Raw genomic sequence first — 18,320 nt, forward strand, 5'->3', positions numbered from 1 at the left:
CAAAAACAGCCTTCCTTCGAAGAGAGAAAAAATTTGTGCAAACACGATAGAATGACAGTTGCCTGAGAAACTACAAAATGCTGTGGGAGCTCGAAGTGGGAAAAATCTATTTTTTAGAAATTGTGTGTGTCTTGTCGGTTTTTGGGGAAAAAAAAATTCATGGAGAGTGGCATTTGAGTTGGATTTTAGAGAGGTGGCTTGGATTCAGCAGATTGAGGATGGTTTGATGGATTAATGTGAGAATAGACACAGGTGAATAGTACAGAACATATTTGGAAAATGGCCAGTAGTCTATGTTGGCAGTAATGTGGGGAGTGAGGAGGATTAAACTGGAGATAATGTTAAGGCTAAACTAACATGCTAAGGAGTTTGGACTCTTATTTTGTAGGTGTTCGAAAGCTCTTGGAAGTATTTTGTTTGAGGAGGAACTGTTATCATTCAATTTTTATTTTAGGAAAAGTATCCTAGGTGGACTAAGAGGTGGTTAGTGAAATGGTAGTTAAGAGAAAAAGCTCTGGAGTCTTCAGTTCTGAGACGTCTCCTATCTCTGTCACTTTTGATAATCCGATCAATTATGAGTTTAGCCATCTACAAAATGGGGGTAATGATAGTACTTATAGAGCTGTTGTGATGAATAAATGAGATTACGCAGTGGATTGTTTGCTGCATGTGTTAACACAGTATGTGCTCATACACCAAAAATGTTAGCTTTAGAAGTATATCATTCTGGAAAAGAGAAAAGGCTGGAGGTAGAAAGACCACACAGGATATAGGATAGTCAGTCTGTACTATTTAATAAAATTTAAGGGGCTTTTGTGTGTGTGTGTGTGTGTGTGTGTGTGTGTTATTATTGTAGATAACATTTTATTGCACTATTCAACAATCTTAATTGTGTTTTATAGGTGTGTGTGTGTTTAAAATAAGTTCTGTGAAAAGCCAATTGGTGATTTTAAATTTCATCAGTCCGTGTATCAGAGTAATCTTAAACGTGTGTAAAAGCATCTGTCAGTGACATTTATAGATATGCAATGGTGGTGGTGAAATGTGCAACGATTAGTAAACCCAGCCCCCTGGGGAACCATTGCTTGAAGATGACCACTGCTGGATTTTTTACTTAGTACTTCCTCACTGTGCAACATTTTTTTTTTTTTTCTTTATTGGGTCATGAGAACTGAGAATAGGGTGAAAGGGCAAAGGCACCACTTGAGTTAGTTGTTAGGAATTATTTCTGAGAGTGTATAAAAGTTAGAAGGAAGAATCCTATAACATAAAGGTGCTCTGTGTCTTCAAAGTTTGTAGGGACTGTAAATAAATTTCATGATTACTTGGCTTCTAAGATGAGATATTGAAGGTGAATTGATTTTACCCAAGCTTTCAGGAAAAGTAGGGATTAGTCAGAGCTATGATTGAGAAAATTGAAGATTGCTTTGAGTCATCAAAAACCTTGGTGACTGCTTTTTCTCTGGCTCACACCCACTATATCAGCAAGCTCCATTATCTCTACCTTCAAAATATATATTGATTCGGGCCACTTCCCACTTCCTCCATTGCTACTGCTCTTGTGTAACTCATTGTTACCTCATCAACTAGAGCAAAGCAACAGTCCCTAAGTGGTCTCCGTATTTGATATGTGCCCTGCTCTGGACTAGTCTTACATAACATCCAGATTAATCATTTTTAATATAAGCAAGGTCATGTATCTCTATTACAAAAACCTCTCAGTAGCTCAGGGGTTCTTACCTCAGCTAGAAAAGCCCTACATAATCTTTCCCTATTTCTGGAGCCTTTTCTCTTGTCATTCTACTCACCCACACTATTGCACTACACTGGTCATCAAGCTGCTCTTGCCCCAAGGACGCATCTCCCTTACTAGATGGTCCCCTTTTCCTCAGATACCCACATGATTCACTCAGTTTATTTAGGTCTCTATTCACAGGTCACCTCCTCACAGAGGCTTCTTTGATTACCCTCTGTAAAGCAGCAGTCCTAGCCATTCTCCATTCATTTAACATGCTTAAAGTACTTAACCACGACCCAACAAATACATCTTTTAAGAACATTTATCTTCCTTACTAGAATGTAAACTCCAAGAGAGCAGAGATTTTGTTTTCTCAAGTGTGCTCACCAGCATAATAAATGGCCAATAAATATTTGTTTAACGGAGGAATGATTTCTAAACAAAGGGAGATTTACGTTTCTTTAAATCTGAGATTTACCGTTCTCATCAATATTTATTTTTGTCTGTGTCTTAGAGCAGGCCAAATGATAATATGAAATATTTAAGAAAAGAAACAACTAGGGGACTAAAGGATTACTGTTTGATATCCAGGCAGCTTTTGCTTAAGATAGTACTTGGTGGTATGAGAATTCTTTAAAAGCTTCTTTTGCTGTAGCCATAAAAAGTCTTTCTTATGACATTGTTGTGCTGGCAGAAATTGTTTTGAGTCTCACAAATTTATTTAGTATTTGATTGATTTCGTAACTCTCTGTTTAACAGTGTAGTCATAATCTTGTGTGTTTCTTTTCAAAATCACAAGTTTTTAGGTCTTATGGTGTCTACTTAGAAGTTTTCAATCTTAAAGCTGTGAAAAAATGGCGTGAAAGGAGCCATTTTAAAATGGAGCCAGAACAGCCATTAGAGGAACCGCATTGCTCGTCTTGTCCTGTGAAACTTTGGACTGGCCCAGACCTTGGGACTGGGCTCAACCACAGTTGTTTCATAAGCAGTTATGTGTAAAACCAGCAGGAAAGCAGACAACCTGATCACAAGGAATCAGGATTTTGGACCTTCTTGGTGAAGGTATTATCATTAACCAATCACGTATAGCCGAGTGGCTCAGCTTGTCAGCACCAACAGGAATTCATTTCTTTTCATGTAATTATTCTTTTCTTTTTTCTCATTTAAAAAACTGCTTGCTTTCACCGTGTAGTCAGGACACTATTTGGGTTTCTGCTTGAATCTGTGCTACTGCATTGCAATTTTTTTTTTTTTTTTAATCTCAGATAAACACTTTTTGTCTCTCATTTCGGCTTTTTTAACTTTAGGTTAAAATACCAAATTTCAGCTCTAGACCAAGTTTTGACGAAGGTTTAATATCTAAGTTACAAATATCAGAGAACTGTATTGAACTTGAACAGCTAAATGGAAAACACACAGAGCAAATACCAGAATGATCTTTAGGTTATTAGGAAACTTAGTATGCCTTTGTGCATAAAACAAGGGTCTTGGATTTGTCATACTTAAATATGAATTCTTTCTTACTAGCATTGTGACTTTGGACAAGTTTTGTAACCTTTCTTGAGTCAATATTACTTGACATTTTAAATCCATTCAATTGTCATGAAATCTAGTCAGTTTGTTTTGCATCTTTTATTTTAAAAAACAGGCAGTTTTGAATTACTGTTATTTAAAACACTATTAGAAGTTATGAGAAAGTGACATAATTTCTAATTTAAAAAATTTTAAGATCTACATTTTTGAAGCTCTGTAACTGAATTTTAAAATATACTATAGATGTGCTTGGTCATCTCATTGATGTTAGTGTAAGCCAAGTGCACAATATGACTCAGTAAAATAAAATTACTCATTGAAATTTTTGAGATGCAGATATCAACTTTATTAGATAATCTTTTCATGCTTCTACAAGCTATTTATGGTGATGTAGTTTTACTCCTTAGACACTTTTATAGCCTTGCATCTCTTAGGTGAGATAACTAGTTTCATTCTATGAAATATAGATTTTAATAAACCAAGAGGCAACAATAAGAAAAACATTATTTCTCCTGAGTCCTCTGAATATGATATAAGAAGGCAATAAGATGTACATAATGGGCTTATAAAAACAGTGTTGCAGTAATGACTGATAAAAAAAAATACCAAGTTGTTTAAAACTTATTTGATACAATACTTAATGACTCTGTTGTGGTCATTACCTATGGAAAATACTTAGAAACATCCTTTGACTCTTGATATCTTACCTCTCTCTAGCTGGGTAGAGAAATATAAAAATATATGAGTCTTTGGGTGAGAAAAACGAATATTCAGGGAATAAAGGGCAGTTAACTTAAAAGTTGCCTTGGAATAAGCTGAATGAGCAGTGTAGGAATTTTGCAAATTGTCATTAAGGTTTGTGCAAATGTAAATGCAAATACAGGATCCTTCTGATAGTTTGCTCTTTTAAGTACTGTACACAGCAGTATACTGCTGGAGGCTACTGCAACAGAAGTAGCATTTGAAGTATAGTGTACAAAAATATACAGAAAATAGTAGCAGGGAAAGCAGTCTAGTAGGTAGCAACCAACCAATGTTTGCTTAGAGATAGTCATTTGAAAAACCTCGACTGCAGCCTACTTGCAGAATGTGTGTTTTATCTGTGTGGAAATGATTTATCATTCTTTTATTTGATTTCTGTATATACAAATATAAAGGTGGTGGTTCACCAGTGCTGTTTTTAAGGCATTGAGAATAGGGACCTTGTGTTCTGTTCTACATAGCAAGTTATGCATTGAGTGTAAATGGACTACACTAAAGAAAACAGCAACAGTTACAGAGGTGGCAGAATGAAAAGGTGGACTCAAAAGCATTATCTTTAAAGGAACTCAGAGAGTAAGCAAGGAAAACTTGTCCATTACAGCAAAACAGCAAAAGATTATTTTATTTTGTCAGTTTTTACATTAATGCACTGCTGGATATTACATATACTATACTGTCAAGTAAATAAATGGCACTATTTAGTGGTAGTCCAGATATCAGGGACCTAATGAGAAGTGATAATCAAAACCGGGAATATTTTGGAAAACACTAGGCATTTTAGTTAATCTGCTATCTTAATTGCTTTCAAATTAAATGCAAATCTGAAAAAACTAGGGACCTTGTAAATAGAACCCTGATTTCTTATTTGTATACCTTTTAACTAAACTAGTTTAAAACCAACCAATAGTCACAAACTTTTTACCAAAGTATACTTAATGTCAAATAAGAGTTAAATAGCTCTAAATTTCTTTGAAATTTTGTACTTATCATACTTACATAACTTTTGTAGTACGTACAACATAATATATTCCAGTTTATGTAAATATAATGACGTTTAAAATTTATCCCCTGTGAAGGTGTGCCATTTAAACTTTTTGTATTCCTTGGCACTTGGTATAGTACTTCCATTTTGAAAAGTTAAAAAAAAAAAAAAACATTTAATTTTTGATTTAATTATCTGGCTTAAAATTTAATAGTTTGAAATGCCCCATCCTAGGCAGCATAACCAGCAGTTCACTTTTGAACACTTGCTTTTGTAGTATGCAGTCCAGTGTACAAAGGCAATTACAGGTCATTTTAGGTATAAATACTCAGTTATCTAACACTAAAGGGAAAAAACTCCACAATTTTTATAAAAAAGCAGATAGGGCCAATTTTTTTTCCAGTTAAAAATGTGAACTATCTCACTAGTGAATCAAAAGATAGACATGAATCGATGTTGGTTGTTGGTACAGGTTTTTAATAATATAAATCTTTTATAAACTGAGACAAGGCTAATAGAAAGAAATAAGCCAATCTAATTTATATATAGGTGAGAAATATACCATTCAAAATGTGAAAAGAATTGTTAACTCATTTGATGAATTTAAAAATCTTAGAAAGCTTCAAAGAAGACTTGTCAGAACCTCAGAACAGCACACTTTCTCTGTGGATAGCATTTTCGTCATCCAGATTATGAATGTAGAAAATTAAAATGATAGGAATAAGGTACCATGGAGTACTTTCTCTTGGAAAAAATGCCACATTAAAAATCATCAGTGCTTTTTATAATATATTTGTTTTTCAATAGTCTTATTATTTTAAAATTTAGAATTTATTTTTTAATAATAGATACATTCAGATGGTCAAAATTCAAAAGAAATAGAATTTACAATATTTACTGCTTGTGTATCCTTCTAGATATTTTTAAAAGCATTTGCAAGTTTGAATATAGTTATTTTACATATATATATTTTCTCATTTAAACTGAATTCGTAGCATATTATATGTATTTTTCTGTACCTTGTAAAAAAGTTTTTTATGTAACATGCAATTCTGTATCATTATGTAAAGTGTCTTCTTTGTTCTTTTTTAAGGACTGCCTTGTAGTCCCTTGAATGGCTATATCCCAGTTTTTTTCACCAGTGCCTGTTGTTACATTTTTAGGTCGTTGCATTATTGTCTTGACTCCATAAAATATTAGTGTTGAAAATCATTGTTTCTTGCTTTCAGGCAGAAATACTGCAGTTATGAAAAGAATAAAGAAGAATATTGGGAGCTGGGTGAGGAAGGGTAGTTTTTAGCTAGTGTTTCTTGGTTAGAGAGAAAGAGTTCATTTAAGAACTTGTAAAAAAACAATAAAATCATTTACTTAGTCTGCTATCACACATGTCTGCAAGTAGTGATAGCATTCTATAGAAAGTACTTAAAAAAACAAAAACAAAAACAAAACTTGAATAGCCCTGGGCAGCAGTCATGCATCCTTGTGTCATAGGGCCAGAGATCTGAGTTTGTATTCCCATTAAACTGGCAGTGTGGGCAAGCCTGAAACCCTGAACTGACTATATCTTTTTTACTTTACTCTCTTTATACTGGTTTTGTGATTAAAAAAAATTGTAAACAGTTTAAGCAGGGGTTCCTATGTTCATAATTTTCATTTTCTTTTTAATATAGTTTTACTGTATTTAATATGTTCTAAAACTTATTTTTTAAAAAAATTGGTTTTAAATTTTGTAAAAATATTATGCTCTATCTAGTGTTTGGGATTACTTCCACCTAATATTACATTGCTAAAATTCAACCATATTATTACTTGATACAAAATTGATTCATCTTATATGTATATTTTATTTTATGAGTGTAACCAGAATTTAACTATCTGGTCTTTTGTTTATTGATATTTGAGTTGTTTCCCAGTTTTTGTTATTATGAAGAGTGCTTCTACAAGTATATTTTCTACTTACTTTCTACTGTACATGTACAAGAGTTTCAGTAATACACCTAGGAAATGAATTGTTAGGTTTTAGCATTTGTGAATGTTCCACTTCAAGATACAGTGCCAGTGTACTTATACTGCAACAAATTCCTGCTTCTGTATATCGTGAGTAAAGATAGGGTTGCTGCTGTCATGGGAATTACATTCTACTTAAATAAATACACAAGATAATTTTAGAATTATTGCAGTGTTATGCAAAGAGATAAGGGTGTGGGGGGCTGGGTGATAGATGATCTTTAGCCAATTTTTAATGGTTAAAGGTAAAGAGTGATGACAAGTGATTTGGAGGGGTTGTTTTAGTTAGTGTGATTCTGGAAGGCCTCATTTGAGGTGAGACTTGGATGAAGAGGCAGCTGCATCAAAATCTGGGACTCCAGGAGAAGTGAGCTCAGGGGTTCTGGGGAAGGAATGAATGGGGTCTGTAGTAGGAACAGAAAAGCCACTGTGGTTGGGAGGCAGTGGACCGAGAGGGAAGTGAGAGGTGAGAGCCATCAAAAATTGAAATAGGTGAGTGATATGAGCTTATTTAAATTTTGAAAATATCACTGTCACTACCATTTTGGTAATGAATACTAGACTAGGATAGGCAGGAAATGGCGATCGAGTAGAAGCAATTGCTAGTCTAGGTGAAAGATGATGATGGCTTAGACAAAGGTGGCAGTGGAGAGGAGAGAAATAGTGAGGTTCAGGATATGTTTCATAAAGTGACAGGATTTTCTGATAAGTTTTGGATTTTTAGGAAGATATAAGCTTTTAATTTCTAAAACATGCCCTTTAATGGTAAAACAGCAAAAAAAAGTATGTTATTTAGAAGCTTTGTCTCTGATTTAAATTATTTGCTCAGTGATTTTAGTAGTGGTAACTGAATTTTATGGGATAGTGCAGCAAATGTGAGAACTGCTTCCTGGGCCTAGCTCCAGGCCTTTCCTGTACACTTTCTATCAATTGTTCCGTGTTTTGTGGCCATAAACCCTTTTCTGTTGCTGTTTTTCCGTCTTGCTGTCCCTTTGCTGGCCTCTCTCTGGGATATCTGTCCTTGTTCTACCAGCCATTTCTTGATGTTTGTTCTGCATTCTTGGCTGCTATACTACCCTTTGCAGGGATGCACAGAAGCTGCATCTGTAGGATTAGGGCCCTGCCATCCAAATCTAAAACTGCATGGTAGGTTGGGTCAGAATAGCCTGAGGCCTTAGATATTTGGGTTGAGGAAAGTAGTTGAATCTTATTAACTATCTGAATTTCTGTATAATTCAATTACTTTTGTTTCTCTAACTTAGAATTGATAAGATACAACTGATTCATAGATTGATGTTAGGTTTAACCACATCTTTTAATGTAGGCTTCACATTTTAACCAGATTAATTTTTATAAATCACACCATGTTGTACTTAGGCTCAAAACTCTATAATTTCTTGTGACCTGAGATTCTGTACTCTAATAATATCATTTATTCCTAGTTCTCTCTCTTTCTTTATATCACCACAACCCAAGGGCAGAATTTGTTTTTTTGTTATTTAAAGATCAAGCTCAATGGTGCTATCTTCTTATTCATACACCTGTGATTGTGTCCAAGGTGACTTTTCACTTTATCAGTCCTTGAATTCCAGAAGATAACAGAAAAATGGTACAAACCCACTTTTGCTACAGATGAGGAAAGTTTCAGAATAGATTATACATATTTACACAAACAGTATCTATGGTGGAGGCTCAGGCCAGAGTGTGGGGAAGAGCACAGAAAATGTGGGCTGAAATTCTTGAGCAAGTGAAGTCATGGTAGGTTCTGTGCTAAGTAACTAGTTGAATTAGTGTGGAGGAGTGTTTGGAAAGGTGAAATTGTTTTAGTGTCTTGTGGCTGCTGTAACAGATGACCATAAACTTGGTGATTCATATTGCAGAAGCTTCTCTCACAGTTTGAAAGGGAAGAGGTCTGAATCAAGATGTTGGCTGGGCCACACTTCCTCCAAAGATTCTAGAGTTCTTTGGTTCTTCCCGCTTTTAGTGGCTCTAGGTGTTCTTTGGCTTGTGGCTACACAAATGATCACTGCCTGTGTCTTCACATGGACTTCTCCTTTGTGTCCTAGTCTTTTCTCCTGTCTCATAAGGACACTTCTCATTGGTTTTTTAGGAGCCACCTGAAATCCAGCATGATTTCGTCTCAAGATTCCTAACTTAAGTTACATCTGCAGAGATCCTTTTTCTCAGTGATTTAACAGTCACTGGTGTGAGTGAAAGGACGTGGACATGTCTTCTCGTGGGCCACCATTCAACCCACTACAGTGTTCAAAACCTGTGAAGTCCGGGAGACCACCTAGGAAGATCAGGTGCTGCAGGTGTAAAAAATGAAAAATAAAAAAAATAAAATAAGGGATTGTAAGCTAACAAGGCCCTTGCAATCTGTGGGGTCAACCAATGGTTGCCTCGCCTAAACAAAACAAAACAAAACAAAAAAACAAAACAAAACAAAACCCAAAAAAACCCCAAACTGTGAAGTCCTACTTACAGATCTAGAATATGGAAGGAATGGTGAGGTGGGGAATCAGAGAGGAACAGCTACCTTTGCCCCTCTCCTACAGAACCTAGTTATCATGACAGAAGCTTCCTTTGAAAGGAGCTTAAAATTCCTAAAGAGTAAAGTTTATATGCTGAGTAGTTCTCCCCATTCCACCCTAGAAAGACAGTTTTGTTTGTATAAAAGTTGCCAGATTAATTCTGGTAGCCTGTTAAAAATAAGTAAACATTTTTCTTTTTTGAACAACTAGCGAGATCTTAGGGAAGAATTTCCTAGAAAGCAATATTTTTTAAACCATTCTTTCTGTAGATATTTCAATTATATTTATTTTTCTTCACTTTATAACAGGTTACAAAATACATAGGAAAGTACAGAGAATCACAGCACTCATGCCCATCACATTTTGCCATATTTATTTAAGATATATAATTTTGACAAGAATAATATGGATACAATAGGCTACCCATTTTACATTTTTATTATCTTAAAATTATTTGGCACAATGCTTTGACAGCATTTTGGGTTTAGTTATTCATAATTCATATTATGTGTTACTGATGTTGTCAGCAGGACTTTCTTTCAAATCAATATTTTACCAAGTATTTTGAAGTGAGATAGTTTACAGTTTTGTAATAGCATGACTAAACTAGGTAATATTTGAAATTGATTGACTTGATTCTTAAAAGAAATCTTAAACTTTAATGTCAGATAACTTGGCAGTTGCCACATAGTAATCTCTCTCTCTTGAACTATTGGAATAGCCTCACCCATTCTTGCTTTGTTTTTTAAAAATTTTTTTTTGAAAAATTTCAGACAAATAGGAAAGTACAGAGAAAAACATAAATCAACATACCAGTTCCTAATAATTCTTTATATTTTACCATCTTCAGATTTTTTTTTTCAAAAAAATAAATCATTACATATATAGTTGAATCCCTGCTACTATTTCCCTAATTTTTACTAGGAAGTAATTGTTATCCTGAGTTTGCTACATTATCATACTTTTTATTAAGTCTAACCAGAAATAATAGATAGCATTAGTATATATTAAAACTTTTTATAACAAGTGCCATATTTATCATTCTGCAGCTTTTCTCTCATCATGTCGATAATCATGTTAATATATGAGGATATATTTCATTTTAGCTATTGTGTAATATTGTGTGACTGTGACACAATTACTTCGTCCAGTATCTCATTCAGAGACATTTAGATTGTCGCACATTTTTTGCTAGCAATGCTGCATTAAACAGTCTTGTACATGTTTCTTTGTACACATGTGCATTGTTATTTAGGGGATTCTAAATATGCGTTGCTGGGTTGAAGAGTATGTGAAGCTTCAATGTTAGTAGATTTACACAAATTATCTCTAAAGGATTTGTACCAATTCGTACTCAACCCAATTGTATATTAGAATTCTTGTCAATCTGTATCTACTGCCAAGAGTTAGGTTAAATATCTTTTTATTGTGGACATTTTCAAATATACAAAGGTAGAGAATAGTATTTGATGAATTCCCATGTACCCCTCACCTGACTTTAACAGTCTTTATTATATGACAAATTTTGTTTTATCCAAAGCTCCTCCTATCACCCTAGATTGATTGGTTATTTATTTATTTGTTTATTTTAGCAGACTCAGTTCACTTTATTTTTCTCGTATAAAATTATGTGGTGGCCATACCTGGAGCCTGGGTCCTCTGCACAGAAACTCTAATGTGGGTCTTTACAAGATGATCATTAATTCCTGATAGAGAGACTTGGTTAACACAGTCACTTTCCAGAGGTTGAGGGTGGGATAGCTGTAGGTCTTAGAGATAACATCAAATATGACCTTGGCGAAGTTGCCCAGAGTAGCAGTGCAGCCCCTGGCTGAGGTTAGCGGTCATCAATAACAGCCATCATTAGCACTTCTTGGGCACAAGCTAAGAGGATGCCGGTACCCCTGGCAATGAGGATGCGGTGCTCAAACAGAGCCATAGTGGCCAGTCACCTTGCAAGGGATGGTGTGGGGCTTGCCTATATTGTTCCCCCAGCAGCCTTGCTGCACAGAGATGATGGAGAGCGTTGATGGTCCCACGGATGCAGTGGCTACCTCCTTGGAGCACTTAACACCCAAAACGACATGTCCTTTGTAGTCTCTGATGGCGACAAATGCCTTGAACTGGGTCCTCTGGCCAGCGCCAGCCTGCTTTTGTACTGACATAATCATCAAAACCTTGTCTTTAAGGGATACCCTCAGGAAAAAGTCAGTGATTTCAGATTCCTTGATGGGCAGGCAGAAGAGATCTTCTGTAGGGACTTGGTCTTAATGTCCTTGACCGGGTAGCGTGGTTTGGTGATGAGGAGCTACTCCTTGTCCTGGGCCTTGCCTCTACAAGCTACATGGCCTCTGCCTGGCCGCATCTTCCACCCGGGACACCCCTGTCTAATCCTTCACAGTTGCGGCGATGTCCCAGCCAAGACCCCCGGGGCCTCCAGACTGTGCTGCAGCACCAGAGTCATCTGCCATTTGGTATTTCTTTGGAGAAGAAGCTACCCTGGATTATCTTGAAACAAATCTCTGCCATCGTATCATTTCATTAGTAACTATTTCAATGTATAATATATATCTCCAAAAGATAAGGGTTCTTTTTTTGGTAGCACTGGTATTTATTGAGCATAGATATTTTCTAATTGAAGTGTAACTATACATATAATAAAATACATGTCTTAAGTGTACAGTTTGATGAATTTTGACAAATGTAGAGGGTTCTTAATTCAAACCACAATTAAGAACAATTGTATCCCTCCAGTTGAAAGAGATCTATGCAGATCTGACTCCTGTGGAAGACAGAAGGAAGAGAGGTCGTAGGAAGAGCCTTAGACTGTGGTGTAGTTCTCAAAGTTTTGGCAAGGCCATTGGGGAGCCATTGAGCCAGAGTTGCTTGTCAGGAGAGCTACATGTTTCCCAGGAACAGGTTTGCCTTTTATATTCCTGTGGCACTCAGTCATTGGCCAGGAGCCTTCCTTGAGAAGTGTGGTAGGCAAAAATCTAAAGGTGGCTTCCATGATTCCTGTCCCCAGGCTATTCAGTTAAACACTGATCCAGGTACTGTTGTGAAGGGATTTTTACAGATATAATTAAAAGCTCAAGTCAGTTGACTTTAAGATAAGATTATTTGGGTGGACCATCTCATGAGAGGCCCATTAAAAGTTTTCTACGGCTGGTGGCAGAAGAAGTCAAAGAGATAGAACCATGGAAAGGATTAGGTATCATTGTTTGCTCAGATATAGAAGGGCAACATGTGATGAGGAATTTGTCCTCTAGAAGCTGAGAGTGGCCTTTGGATAACTGCCAGCAAGGAAATGGGAACCTCAGTGGTACAACTGTGAGGAACTGAATGTGGCCAACTTGAATGAGCGTGGAAGCAAATTCTTCCCAGAGCTGATAGATGAGAGCAAAGCCTGGCTGAACATTGATTTTGGCCTCCTAAGACCAACATGGTCACTAATCTCATCAGAAAAGCTATCAAGCTCGAGGTGTCAGATAGAAATTTTCTAAAAATCTTAACTACTTGAAAGTTCAACTTTTACCATTTGCCACAAATACAGTCTCATTTCATTTTTAAGAAAGTATCTGCCAAATATAGTTTCAGGAACCATAATTGTCTGCTGAACATTTCAAATAAAAATGGTATTCAATGAAAAATGAGCCTAATTCATCTTGTATCTTAAGCACTCATGTGATTTTCTCAAGACAACCATATATTATTGTCTATTAAAGTCTGAAGTGCTTTTATGCATATTCTCACTCATCACACATAATAGTCAATAAATACATGAATTCAAGGGTCAAGATTGAATAAAATTAATTTTTACTTTTTCATTAAGTATTTTAAATGAAAGTAGATTTTGCTTTTTGAAGTTGTCGAGTGCGTTTTGGTGAAGAAGACAGTGCCTTACCACAGTTTAATACACTGCCTTTGTTTGTGGTTGCACCAACATTTTTATCCTTCTGGTTTTATGCCATCATAGCAACAAAGTTAAAAGGTAATAAGTTATGATGAAGATAGTTTTACCTCAGCAAATCTCTGTGAGGTTCTTGGAGATCCTCAACAATAGTTTGAGAACTGCTGGCCTATATCCTCATCAGTATTTATATGGTCAGTTCTCTACTTTTTATTATCTAGTGGGTGTACAATTGTGTTTCATTGTGGCTTTGACTTTCACTTTCTTAACTAACGAGACTTTAGCATCTTTTTATATGTTTATTGCAACTTAGATATCCTGTTTGAAAGGGCCTGCTTTTTGAAGCGCTTCCTCTAGACTGTATGATGGAAGGAGACAGCTTTGGAAAGACCCGGTTTCAGACCCAGTACACTTAACACACTTACTGGACATCTGTAAGTCAATTAGGAAAAAATGTCATTTACTACATAGCTATTAATTTATGGGTTTTCAAAACTTTTTATTGAAGTATAGCATCAGTTCAGTGAGGTGCTTTCCACCTTCATTAGTCTTTTTTTAACTTCCCAATTTTCTATTTCTTTTATATTCGCTTATCTTTGTTTCTATTTAAAAAAAAATGTTTTATTTTTCAATTACAGTTGACATACAGTACTATATTTTCAGGTATGCAACACGGTAATTAGACATTTATATAACATGAGGTGATCACCTTGAGAAATCTAGTACAGCATACATAGTTATTACAATATTATTGACTATATTCCTTATGCTATACTTTACATCTCCATGACTGTTTTATAAGTACCAATTTGTATTTCTTAATCCCTTCCCCTTTAGTAGTCCCCTAATCCACCTGTCATATGGCAGCCCTCAAAATATTCTTTGTATGAGTTTGTTTCTCTTTTGTTTTTCTGCTCTTTAGATTCCACATGTAAGTGAAATTATGTGGCTTTCTCTGCCTGACTTACTCCACTCAGCATAATACCAAAGTCCATCCATGTTATTCAGATGGCAAATTTCATCCTTTTTTATGACCGAGTAATATTCCATTGTATATATATACCACTTCTTTTTTATTCATTCATCGATTGATGGATACCCAGATTGCCTCCATATCTTGGCTGTTGTAAATAATGCTGCAGTGGACATATGGACTTGCATGTCCTTTTGAAGTAGTGTTTTGGATTTCTTCAGATAAATACCCAGATATGGGATAACTGGGTCTTTCTTTGTCTCCCATAGCTTTTGTTTTAAAGTCTATTTAGTCTGGTATAAGTATTACTACCCTAGCTTTTTTTCGTTTTTTTTTTTGTTTTGTTTTGTTTTGTTTTCATTTCCATGAAATATCTTTTTCCAACCCTCTACTTTCAGTCTCTGTGTGTCTTTCGCTCTGAAGTGAGTGTCTTGTAGGCAGCATATGTAAGGATCTTATTTTCTTATCCATTCAGCCACACTATGTCTTTTGATTGGAGCATTTAATCCATTCATATTTAAAATAATTGTTGATAGATATATAGTTATTGCCATTTTTTTATTCATATTTTTTATCTTTTTTTTTCTTAAAGAAGTCCCTAACATTTCTTGTAATACTTGCTTGGTGGTGATGAATTCCTTTAGCCTTTTCTTGTCTGAGAAGCTCTTTATCTGTCCTTCAATTTTAAATGATAGTCTTATTGGGTAGAGTCATCTTGGTTGTAGGTCTTGCTTTTCATCACTTTGAATATTTCGTGCCAGTCCCTCTGCCTGCAGTTTCTTTTGAGAAATCAGCTGACAGTCTTATGGGAACTCCTTTGTAGGTAACTAATTGCTTTTTTCTTGCCGCTTTTTAAGATTCTTTGTCTTTAACTTTTGACATTTTGATTATGATGTGTCTTGATGAGGGCCTCTTTAGGTTCATCTTGTTTGGGACTGCACTTCTTGGGCTTGTATGTCTATTTCCTTCATTGGATTAGGGAAGTTTTCTGTCATTATTTCTTCAAATAGGTTTTCTATTCCTTGTGCTCTCTCTTCTCCTCCTGGTATCCCTATGATGTGAATGTTGGTACACTTGATGTTGTCCCAGAGGCCCCTTAAATTGTCCTTTTTTTGGATTCTTTTTCCTTGTTGCTGTTCTGATTGGGTGTTTTCTGCTTCCTTATCTTCTGAATCGCTTCATCTAATCTACTGGTGATTCCCTCTGATGTATTCTTCATTTCAGTTATTGTATTCTTCATTTCTGACTGGTTCGTTTTTGTTTTTCTATCTCTATTTTTATGTTTTCTATCTCCTTGTTAAAGTTCGCACTGAGTTCATCTACTCCTCCTCTCAGTTCATTGAGCATCCTTAGAACTAGTGTTTTGAACTTTGCATCTTGTAGATTGCTTGTGTCCATTTTGTTTAGTTTTTTTTTCTGAAGCTTTCTTCTGTTCTTTCATTTCAGACATATTTCTTGTCTCCTCATTTTGGCTGCCTCCCTGTATTTGTTTCTATGTGTTACGTAGGGTTGCTATGTCTCCCACTTTTTGTAGATGGCCTTATCTAGTAGGTATCCTGTGGGGTCCTGGGGTGCAGTCACCTGAGCTGGGTTCTCCAGATATGTCCCTTGTATGAGTTGTGTGCCTTCCTATTGTAGTTAAGCCTTGGCTGCTGTATGCAATTCAATGGGAGGGACTGGCCTTTGGGCTGATTTATTGTGAGGACTGGCCAGTGAGGAGTTGACCCTACAGAGTAGGATCTGCTTTAGTAGGGCTCTGGTGCCTGCCCAGTCTGCCCTTTGGGTGTGTGTTATCCTTGAATGTAACCCTGGGTGGTGCTCCCTCGCAGTCTGAAGCGGGTCAGTAGACATGCCAGCCCTGGGGCGTCCTGACAGGCCCTGCCACAGGCCAAGTTTATGCACAGCTTTTGCCCTGCCCAGGGCCACCTGGCAAGAGTCACCAAGCAGTCTGCAGGTGGCTGCTACTCGCACTGGGATTAGAGATGCCTTGAGAAGCCAGTTTGCAAATTGAGGCCGGTTGCCGCTAGTGACGAACTTGGGTTGCTCAGCAAGATGTGTGGGGGAACAGTGAGGCCAGATGCTAATTTTTTGTGTTTTGTGAACCTTTGAAAGGTTTTAGAAAAGTCCTCAGCATGAGCCAAGACAGCTGTTTTTATGGAAAAGCTACTGGAAGCAGATTGGGTGGGCTTGCAAATTGGGTGGGGTGAGGCTTCAGTGAATCACCAGGGTGAGGCAACCAGTGTTAGCTAGGTTGATAGAGATTCAGATATGGTAGCCTCCTGTGTCTGCACCAGGGAAAGAGGAGGGCTTAAAGAAACAATGGCTTCTGCTAGCAGTTCTGTCTGAGAGAAAGCTGCCACTCCAGCTCTCACCTTGAAAGCCAAACAACGCAGTTCCTTCCCGTATGTCCTTCGTACCTTTTGAGCTGCTGTCCCAGCACTGGAGCTCAGAATGAGTGAGTCCATCAGCAACTAAGTGTGTGCGTTGTCCTCTTAAGAGGAAATTCTGAGACTCCAGCCACCCTCTCTCTCAGCCACAAACTCTACTGGTTTCCACAGCCAGAAGTTGTGGAGACTTTTCTTCCTAGAACTAGGACGCTGGTCTGGGGAGCTCGGTGTGGGGCTGGAATCCTTTGCTCCTCACAGGGGACATCTGTAGCTGTGACATTCCTCCTGATTTTCAACTGCCATACACTGATGTGGGACCAGCCCTTTCTATTTCTTTGTCCTCCTACCAGTCTTGAGGTGGCCTCTTTTGTATGTCCCTAGTTGTAAGACTTCTGTTCAGCTAGACTTCAGGCGACTCCTAGTGATGGTTCTGTAGTTTAGTTGTAATTTTGATATGTTTGTGAAAGGAGGCAAGCACAGAATTTATCTACTCTGCTATCTTGACTGAACTCTTTCTATTTATTTTGAATTTACTTGCTGTTCTTACCCTGTTATGAGTAGAAATTTAGATGATTCAAGTCATTTTTTTCTAGTTTAGGCATTTAAATCTATAAATTTCCCTCTAAGCATTACTTTAACTGCATCCTATTTTGATGTAGTGTATTTTTAATGTTATTTTTTATGAATTATTTTCTAATTTTAATTTCTTTGACCCATTGGCTAGTTATATGTTGCTTAATTTCCAAATATTTGGGTCTTTTTGTTGTTATTGATTTCTAATTTATGTTATCAGAAATATTACTCAGTGAATTGTCAGTCTTTGAAATTTGAGCCCTGATTTTTATAGCACAGTGTATACTACATCTCAGTGCATGTTCCATGTACATTTGAAAAGAATGTATGTTTTGAGTGTAGCCTTTTCTCTTTTCTATGGCCTACTAATTTTTTGTTGTATACTAATCATTATAGATGACACATTGTGGAGAGCCTGTCTCTGTTGTCTTTCTCTGAGTATTAATTTTGCTTGTAATGAACAGTTAAATTGCTGGCCAAACACATTGATCATTTGGTACCTTGTAGTGTGCGAGGGTGAGTTGATTTTGCCCTCTTCCAAGGGGACTCCATAATCCTGGCACATAGTTTTTACTTCTGAGGAAATGCAGTATAAAGCCTCAGGTGTTTACCCAGCAGTTTAACTTGGCTTGGCTCAAATAGAGAATTCTGTTTCTGCTGCAGTGGGCAACAGTTGAGATAATTCCTTAGCCTTTTTCGTTCTTTTAGCTATTGCTTTCCACTGGGCTCCATGGAATCTCACGCACATGAGTTAAGGGGATAGCCAAAGGTTTGAAGTGAGCTTATTTTTAGAGTATAGGTTTCCTCTGTAGCTCTCACCTTTCTGGGATGTCCACCCTCAAATTTACACTCATGTTGAAGACTCCAAACTGTCATTTGACACCTCCAGGAAATAAAACTGTGGCTTTCTGCTTGAACTCT

The 18,320-nt window shown here is 36.6% G+C and overlaps 1 protein-coding gene and 1 pseudogene across 2 annotated transcripts in view; one reads left to right on the forward strand and one right to left on the reverse strand.

Moving 5' to 3' along the window:
• ARHGAP32 (Rho GTPase activating protein 32) overlaps positions 1-18,320 on the forward strand; it is a 277,299-nt gene that overhangs the window by 37,962 nt on the left and 221,017 nt on the right. The gene's annotated exons all lie outside the window — the stretch shown is intronic.
• LOC120610528 (40S ribosomal protein S2-like) lies at positions 11,394-11,921 on the reverse strand (annotated as a pseudogene).

The sequence above is a fragment of the Pteropus medius genome, unplaced genomic scaffold (assembly GCF_902729225.1).
Source record: "Pteropus medius unplaced genomic scaffold, Ma_sr-lr_union100, whole genome shotgun sequence".
NCBI classification, from domain to species: Eukaryota; Metazoa; Chordata; class Mammalia; order Chiroptera; family Pteropodidae; genus Pteropus; species Pteropus medius.